This window comes from Antechinus flavipes, chromosome 1 (genome assembly GCF_016432865.1).
Source record: "Antechinus flavipes isolate AdamAnt ecotype Samford, QLD, Australia chromosome 1, AdamAnt_v2, whole genome shotgun sequence".
Classification (NCBI taxonomy): domain Eukaryota; kingdom Metazoa; phylum Chordata; class Mammalia; order Dasyuromorphia; family Dasyuridae; genus Antechinus; species Antechinus flavipes.
In genome coordinates, this window is record NC_067398.1 from 669,018,391 (window position 1) to 669,027,800 (window position 9,410).

At 42.9% G+C, this 9,410-nt stretch overlaps 2 non-coding genes across 2 annotated transcripts; one reads left to right on the top strand and one right to left on the bottom strand.

Annotated features, from left to right (window-relative positions):
* The first annotated feature begins 7,476 nt into the window (after positions 1-7,476).
* LOC127546177 (U6 spliceosomal RNA) lies at positions 7,477-7,583 on the top strand. The gene has a single exon (XR_007950011.1). It is a non-coding gene; the product is annotated as a U6 spliceosomal RNA (small nuclear RNA).
* A 314-nt stretch (positions 7,584-7,897) lies between these two features.
* Positions 7,898-8,004, bottom strand: LOC127546176 (U6 spliceosomal RNA). The gene has a single exon (XR_007950010.1). It is a non-coding gene; the product is annotated as a U6 spliceosomal RNA (small nuclear RNA).
* Positions 8,005-9,410: the final 1,406 nt, after the last annotated feature.

The window sequence follows — 9,410 nt, forward strand, 5'->3', positions numbered from 1 at the left end:
TGGGGGAAGGAAGGAAGGGGGGGTGGCTCAAATTCCTGCGCTAATTTGAGCTTGCTGACAGGCTCCGGGAGTCTTTAGAGGAAATTAGTCTGTCATAAGACACTGTGAGGATGAAATCCTGGTTTGGGGTTTTGTTTTTGTTTTTGTTTTTGGCAAACGGCCCTTTGGGAAGGCCTTTGTGACACCTTCTAAAGACATCTAGGAAGATTACTTTATAGAATGGGAAAGTTTTCAGGTTTTGCAATGAATTAGCTTCCCTCCCATCCCTAGAGATTTTTAAGCTGTCTCTTAATGCAGAGACAAACACCGGGCTTGAGAAAAATGGCTCAATCTCAAAACCTGAATTCTGAATAGATTAGCTGAATACCAATCTCTCTCTCCATCCACCAACTCTCCAGACAAGTCCATCCTTTAAAGTGCTGTTTTTCTTTCAAAGGCTGGGATTGATTAACACTTTGCCCTCAGGCAAAAGCTTCGAGCCAAAACACACCCAGGACACTTGCTTCTTTTAAAGCTAAAAAACTCAACCTAATGAAACCTAGGACCCACCCACCTCCTTGACTTTTTCGGAGTCCAAACCTCAATGTTTCTTCCACTCTGTTGCTAACAGCTGTTGCAACCTGAGACTCTCAGCTCTTTTCTTCTTAGGGCAACTTCTGCCTCCTGAAAAAACACTCGGAGCAGAAGCGCCTTTTAATACAAATCTCTCCCAGACTTAGGCCTATAGGTGCCCCAGAAACTGTCTGAGGAACAATGGAGAAACTGCATCACACCACAGGGGCTGAACTGGTCCCCGACGTCCTGCTTCCCAGTAGGGAATTGGGGTCTGGCCTTGTTTCCCCTTTTATCCCAGGACAGTCCCAGCACCTCAGGGGCTGGTAAGCTGGGTTGGCAGTGCTGAGATATTTTACACTCCCTCTGATCCCTTCCCCCCCCACTTCCCCATAAGAGTGGGGAAAGTGTGTGTGGAGAAGGGTCAGGATCTTTGCTTATTGAGGGAAGAACCAAATCTTTTTAAAGAAAGGCAGCACAGTTAAAAGATTTCTATAGTTAGATGGGCCATCAGCATTCTTACAGGCAGCCCACAGAAGGGACCTGATGCATTTCCTGCTGTCGTCATTGAAATGGACAAATCCCTCCTTTCCACCTCGGGCCAGCAGAAGAAAGTTTGCTCAGCTAGATTGGGGGATTTCTTTTGCATTTCAAAAGGCCGGCTCAACAATGCCCTTAAGGGTATCTGTTCAGGGAGGGTGGTACTCAGACGGTACTCGAATCTGATCTATCTATGTTAAAATATCTGCCCAGGTGCGGATCACAGATTAAAATGTAACAAGCCGAACAGAAATGCTTATAAGGCTGTCTTTAGTTCTGTAAGGTACAGAATTCGATCAGAATTCAGTCCCGAGCTCGGTACCAAATAAATTCTAAAACTTTCCTCATTGCGGCTGTCTTGAATTTTATTGCCTGGGCTATTTCATTTGGAGGTTCTCCCCCCCCCCCCCCCCCAGATAATAGAAACTGAGAACTGGATTAGAGATTAGAGACCTCTCCATCTCCACCTAAGCCTGGGCTCAGGACCTGGGTCTGTTCCTTGGGAAAAGACTAGCACTCTGGCTAACCCTAGAGCCTCTGGGGAAAAGGAAGCAGTTCTTCCTCCTCAGTCCCGCCTACAGTGGACAACTAAATCGATTCGGCATGTGGGAGAGTAAGTCTGTCTGGGTACCTTTTGGGGTAACCATCTGGTTATCTCTGTCTGATTGGATAATTTGAGACGAGAGTCCTGTCCAGTCAATCTTACTCTCCCATTAACAAAATATTAAAAACTCTCTAATCTCTCTCCTGCCTCAGTTTCTCCGGCATTACAGCCATCTCCACCCTGGGTGACACCCCAGTTTTAACCTGCTCCCGAAATCTGGGTTTCAATCTTTGCACTCTCAACTGCCCTTCAGCCTGGAGAACATGGGACAACTGACTGGGGACGACTGACCAGGACAAACACTCCTTAGATGCCCTGCTGCCATACCCACACCCCACACCTCCCACCTCACCTCCTGGGATGAACCCCAGCTCGAAGCAGTTAAGAGGAGATCGTCGCCCCTTTTCCTGAATGCCTTTGGAGGTGACTGCTTGAGGGGGGGATGAAGAGGGGACCCCTGAAGTTGGAAAATCCTGGAAGGGGAAAATCTTCAACTCTGCCTCAGTAAGAGACTTTGCCCCATGTCTTTTTTTTTTTTTTTTTTTCTTAAATGAATTTAACTTCCAACTGCTTGAGGGGGGAATGATGTGGGAAAGATTCCTATCTTTGATTCCCAACCCCATCCCCCCACTCCCCACTCCAATTAATGTAATTACCCTTTAACTCACAAATCTTGGTCCCTTTGTATTCCAATAGAAGATCCAGGCCTGTCCCAGCCCCTCCCAGATCTGAGCCAACTTTGGGACTACACCCAAAAGCCCCTTGAGCTAAATCTCCTATTATAAAAGGGTCAGCTGGGAACCCCCTCTTTGCAGAGATCCCAAACATGCTAGCCATGTGAGGACCCTCTGTCCAGTGCCTTCCTTATCTCTACCTTCACCTATCTCCTTACTTCCAAACCCAATAATAAACCTCTTTTATCAATCTAGCTCTCAGGCCAATAAATGCCTTTATTGGGGACTCGTGCTGCTACTAGACCACATTTACTGCAGTATCCTTGTGCAGAATCCAAGGGGGGTTGCAGGGGAGCTCTGTTTGACTCCTTCTACCCCAAACCTGCCACCAGACCTTAACTAAACCCTAATTTCACTTAAGTACCCCAAATCCATACCTCAATATATGGAATAGAGAAAGAGAAGGTGAAGAACTTATAGGAATTATGAATTCTTTTTCTGTATTTTATTTTCATTATTTCTGTGTTTCCCCTATGAGCTATATAATATGTGCAGACTCATATTTACTTAACCAGAAATGATGACATTTATCCTTGTTCAATGTTATCAATATTTAGATTATTAAATGCTGTCAGCTCAGTAATCTGAATTTGAAGGTCTGACTGATGATTCCTCTCCGAATCAGGGAAACAAAACATTCCGTTCTAATCTGCCTTTGGCACTAATGTTTAACATTCAATTAGGGGAGAGGGCACCTATTTCTCAATGCTCCCCAAGTTATGATGTAATTCTTTGTAACCAAACCTATAAAAACTATATATCTTTCTTAAATCTTTAGCCCTTCTACTGTGAGCTTTCTCTTTTTCCCTCCTCACAGTGGAATTGATCATTTTCATGAGAATTTATTAATAAATAACTTTTCTGCTTTCTACTGAGTGATCTCTGAATAGTCATTTTGGGTAAGGGTCTTCTACATCCCTCACAGTGGTAAAGAAAACACTTTACAAACTGTTAAGAACTTGAGAAAGTGAGCCATTGTTAGTATGGTGGAAACATATTTAAAAATCTCTTCAGTTGCTCAAGAAAGACTAATAAATAAATATTTTTGGTTGCCTAAAGTCCTTTTAAGGCTTCTTGCCTTTGGAAAGTGAGTAGAATAAAAACTAAAGTCTTCCTTTTAAGTAGAAAAAAGAGGAAAATATCTGGGACTAGGGCATACCTCTTTTCAGGTTAAGATTCTTGTACCTTCCCACCCCCTGAAAGGATTAGACTATGACCCATCCTTCTCTAATCAAAAAGACTAAAATAGAGGGAGGAGACTTACCTTGGGGATGAACAATTAAGGAAGGAATGGATTAGTGAATATGATTCTGGAATGGTAACCCTAGACTATATTTAAATATATTATAACTTTTTTTTTTCAAGATTCCTATAAATTGCTTTGTTGTAGAATCAGAAGCTAGTGAATATAACAATTTGGACATATCTTTCTCTAATTTAGACATGTTTGAATTTTAGAATAATGTTAAACTGATAAAAATTATTTCTGGCATACTTATGCCTAAAAGACAGAGTAGAGAATCAGTATTTTATCCTTAATTATATCCTACAGCAAATGGTCTACTTTTCTCCTAAAGTGTGTGGTGAAGGCTACAGGACCAAGCTTAGATCTATGGAATGAAGGAGTAGTGATTTATTTTGGGCCTTTTTTTCATATGTCGATCAACAGATAGTAAGGATTTAAGAAGCACCTACTATGTAACCTTTTTTTGCTTTCATTTTTATTTTCTTTTTCTTTTTTTAAAATGTATTTATTTTTTAATACAAATTGCTTTATGAATCATGTAGGGAGAGAAAAATCAGAGCAAAAGGGTAAAATCATGGGAGAGAGAAAAAAAAAGAAAAAAAGAAGTGAACATAGCATATGCTGATTTACACTAAGTGCTAGAAAACTACTCTCAAGGATCTTATATTTTAGTAGAGGAGACAACATGCAAGCAACTATGTACATACAAGAGAAAAACATTATAAATGACAGGTAATCTGAAAGGGAAGGTTCTAGCAGTATGAGGAGCTGGAGTGGTCTCCTGTAGGAAGTAAGATTTGAGCAGAATCTTTGAAGGAAGAGATGAGATGGGAGTGTGGGAGGAATGCTCTGGGCCTGAGGATAGTCATGGAAAAGATATAGAATTGAGATGGAATCTCATATGTGAGCAAAAGCAATAAGTTATAAGAAGACTGGAAATGCAAGAAGGGAACAGATTATAGAGGGCATTGATTGCCCCCTCCCCCCCCTCACACACATATATTCAATCCTGATGGTAATAAGGAATAACTGGAGTTTACTGAATAGAGGGGAGATGTGATCAAAGCTTACTATGACAAATGAATGAAGGATAGACTGCAGTGGGAAGAGAGTTAAAGAGAAGAGACCGACCAGTAAGCTGGTGCAATGGTTCAGACATTAGTTGATCAAGGTCTGAACCAGAGAGACTGCATGTCATACTGGACATGACAGAATTTAGCAACAGACTGGATATAGGGTGTAAGAGAGTAACAAGTTAAGGATGATGCTGAGACAATGTAGCATCTTTGGCATCAATAAGGAAGCTGGAAAGAGGGAGTTTGGGAGTAAAGATAATGAGTTCTGTTTTAAACATGTTGAGTTTGAGATGTCTATCAGGAATCCAGTTTGAAATATCCAATAGGCTACTGAGTGACCCAAAAAGGAAGGATGGGAAAAAGAGTTTTACTACATCTGAGAGTAGAAATGATCATTGAATCCTGGGAAGCTGGTAAAATAGAAGAGAGGTAGAAGAAGACCCAGGACAGAACACTGGGACAGCCCCAATAAAAGTGACCTAGAGAAAGACTCAGCAAAGAAAACTGAGGTGAGAACAGATAGGCAGGAAAACCTGATGAGAACAGTATACCAAAAATCTATAAGGGAGAGTGAATCCAGAAAGGGATCATTGACAGATGGTCAGGAACAATGAGGATTAAATAAAAATAATTAGACTTATTGAGATTAGATTTTTTGAGAAATTATCAGTAAATGGGAGAAAGTCATTTTACCTGAATGATGGAATCAGGAGCCAAACTGTCCAGAGTTAAGGAGAGAGTGAGTGGAATGAAACCATTACAAGAAAGTACCCACCACAGACACCCTTCTCAACAAATTTAGGCAAAAGAGGGAGCAAAGATAGAGGATGATAGTTAGCAAGAAAAGTTTGGTTTTCATGTTTTGTTTGTTTAAAGATGGAGGAGATATAGACTAATCATAGGCAGCAAGAAAGCAGCCATAAATAAGGAGAGAATGAACTCAGAGTGGCATTATAGAGAGAGGGGAAAATCTTTTAGAAAAGATGGGATGGAAGGAACCACATGCACATGCAGTATTCAGGAATTTGTTTTGCCCACAAGATTCCTGGATTGCTTTTTTCTAGGATTCCCCAATCTGGGGCCCCACAGCACAGAAAAAAATCTGTAGGTCCTAAAAAAGACTGCTTTGTTTTTGTGATTAATAATTTTTGCATTTCAGCCTGAAAATAGTCAGTCAGTCAATAAACATTTATTAGTCACCTTCTATTGTCAGGGGCTTTGCAAAGTGCTGAGGATACAAAGAAAGGCTAAAAAAAAAAAAAGCTCTGCTATTAAGGAGATAACAATCTAACGGGAGAAACAAAATGCAAACAACTATATTCAAATAACCTACAAACAGGCATCAACAGGAAATAATCAACAGAGATGAGGGGGAATCAGGACAGGCTTCTTACATAAAAGAGAGGATTTTAGCTGAGACTTAGCATTTTGGCCAGAAAGCAAGGATGAAGAGGGAGAATATTCTAGGCATGGGAGACAGAAAGTGAAAACATTCAGAGCCAGGAGATAGGATGTCTTGTATGGGGTACAGCCAAAAGAGTACTGAATCAAAGGATAAGCGGGATGGGGACTAAGAAGATTTAAAAATAGGAGGGGACAAGGTTAGCACTCGGGAGGACAGAATATTTGATATTTGATCCTAGAAGCACTAGGAAGCCACCAGAGCTTATTCGATAGGGTAGTGACATGTTCAGATTTGCACTTTAGGAAAGTCACTTCGATGACTGAAGGGAAGACGGATCCACTCGCAGGCTATTGCAATCGTCCTAGCACCGGGTGATAAGTCTTCCCTAGAGTGTCAGAGAGAAGTCGTTTTGGAAAGATATCGCGAATGGGCTTCAGCAGATCTTAGCGACATCTTGGATACAGGGAAGCGGGGAGTAAGAGAGAAAGGAGTCTAGTCATTGTAGACCTACGGTTCGGGGAATGTGGTGCCTTTGACATTCATGGGAAACAAAATAATTAAATGAAGGATACTTTCATGCTTCAAAAGTCCTCCCTCGGCGCTTTTCCTACCCGATGATGCAAGCATTGGTGCTAGAACCCAGTTTCCTTTGCAGACAGTTTGGGAGGTAGAGCTCCTCCTCCATCCTCCTCCACTTTCAGGTCTTACCCCTCATGCCCCAAACAGTTCCTACCCCTTATGCCCAGTTCTTACCCCTCACGCCCAATACTTACTTCTAACTTCCCTTTCAAGTCCTGCCCCCTAATTTACAGCCACGCCCCCTACCCTCGCACTCATCCCAAGTCCCTCCCTTTCCGTCTCGCCTTTCCCTTTAGGCCCCGCCCCCTCATTCGCTCCCCCACCCCCACCCTCTAGAGGATTTTTGTCCCTCTGCCTCTTTCTTCCCTCCAGGCCCACCCCTTCAGCGACTCCCTTTCCCTCCCATTGAGTCCCACTATGTCTACCTAACCCCCTCGGCTGCAGAACCTCCTGGAAAAAGGAGGCGGGGACAGCTCTCTGACAGCAGAGCTAGAAGGCTTGACTTCGGGCGTCATATGTTAATCACGCAAATACCCAGCAATCACTACTGTCTCCCTCAAAGGAAAATTTATTAGAGAGAGCTAGGATTCTAAGATTTCACATCATAAAAACATAATAGTATACAAGATAATGCAATGTAAAAGAATTTGGGATGAAATCCAAATATTCATAAAATAACCATATGTTAAAAGTATTTATGTTTTTAGACTTTAAATAACTCTGGGAAAGCCCAGCCTTTCGTGCTTGCTTCGGCAGCACATATACTAAAATTGGAACGATACAGAGAAGATTAGCATGGCCCCTGCGCAAGGATGACACGCAAATTCGTGAAGCGTTCCATATTTTCGTCGCCCTTGCAATGTTATTTTTAATTATTAAATAGGAAATCTCTCTGGTCTTCCCTTTAAGTAAAAAGGAACAGTGAAATAAAGCTGGGAATCATTAAGCTATTAGAAATCATTTGTAGTTATTGTGGATTTGTTTTGAAGAAATAAAATGAAACTGCCCTCCTGCTGTGTAGACAAAAAGAACAAAGGGTAATTCAGATAGTGTACAGATCAAGAGTTACGAGGGTAAGTGACGCTGGAGGAGTTTGAATTGCAATTAGAGAGAGAAAAGGTTGAATTGCAATTAGGGACGTCGGCGACCCCTCTTGGGAACAAAAATATGGAACGCTTCACGAATTTGCGTGTCATCCTTGCGCAGGGGCCATGCTAATCTTCTCTGTATCGTTCCAATTTTAGTATATGTGCTGCCGAAGCAAGCACAAAAGTTGGCGCTTTCCCAGAGCTATTTAAGGCCTAAGAAGTTAAATACTTTTAACATATGGTCATTTTTATAAAGAACTTGGTTCTCACCATTTCATCGTGATTCTCTTTTGCATTACATTATTTTATGAATTATTATGACTTTCTGAAGTAACATCTTAGAATTCTCTTTCTCTAATAAATTTTTGAGACCGTAGGGGGCTACTGAATGTTTGCGTAATTAACATACGACGCCTGAACCGAAAACCCTTCTAGCATGATTGGCGGACAGCTTCCTTTATCCCAGGGGGCTCTGCGGCTGAGTGGAGCCGACGGGAGGGAAAGGAACCCTGAAAGGGCAGCTGGGGGGCGGGTCCTGGAGTACCCCAGAAGGAGAGGGAGGAGGCGGGAGTGCCAGGAGCAGGGGCGGGGCCTAGAATGCAGAGCTGACTGAACGAGTGATGGGGCGGGGCCTGAAAATAAAAGCCCGACGGGAAGGGAGGGACCAGGAAGGAGAGTAAGGGTAGGGGGCTTAGCTGTAAATTATGGGGCGAGGCCTGAGAGGGAAGAGGTAGGTGTTGGGCTTGGGGTGTAAGAAGGGGGAGGAAGAGCTGTCGGCGGGGCCAGCCGGGGCTCTCGCATCAGGGCGTGCATCACTGGGTAGGAAAAGGAGCCGGGGAGATCCTTTGAAGGAAGTGAAATTAACTTTATGATCTTTGCCAGTCGGCAGGAAACTGACGCCTTGGGGAAACTGCTGTTTGTAAACCCAGCCGGGCAGCGGCTGCAGCAGCTTTCCCCGTGCTCCCCCCAACACAGGCCTGCCTATTGCGGCGTTAGAAGCTTTGTTTCTTCGGGTGGACGCCCTCACCGCAGGGCTTAGTTCTCCCCGAAGCTTTGGGGACACAGGGTTTCCCGAAGAAGAGGGTCTCTGTAGGAGTGGAAATGAAAGGGGTGCAAATCCTGGGCCTGTCACTCTCTATCTGCCCTCAAACTTCTTGAATTTCTCTGGGGCTCACGTAGCTACCTTTCCCTCCAGTGACAGGGATCCTCTGTCTTTCTAAGGCAACCATCTGCCTCGATGCAGCTCTAATCATTGGGTCAAAATACCCTTTCCAATTGGAACAAAAGGCTTGGCAATTGTCAGTGCTGTAAAATTACCCATGCATATAACTTGTAAATAAAAAGCTATAATAATAAAAAAGTAAATAAAAAAGTAAAAACTACCCATATCCTTTAAAAAAAATTCCCTTTCCAACAACTTGGAACACCGTTCCTGCTGCTTCCTAGCTCTGTATCTACTTCCAATCTCTTTCACATAACTGACTCCTCAAACTGAAGGCAGCCATAGGGCCTAATGTTGCTCTCCAAGCCAGACACCTTCAGGACTTACTCCCGTGATAAGCACCCATCCTACTCATTCTCTTTGG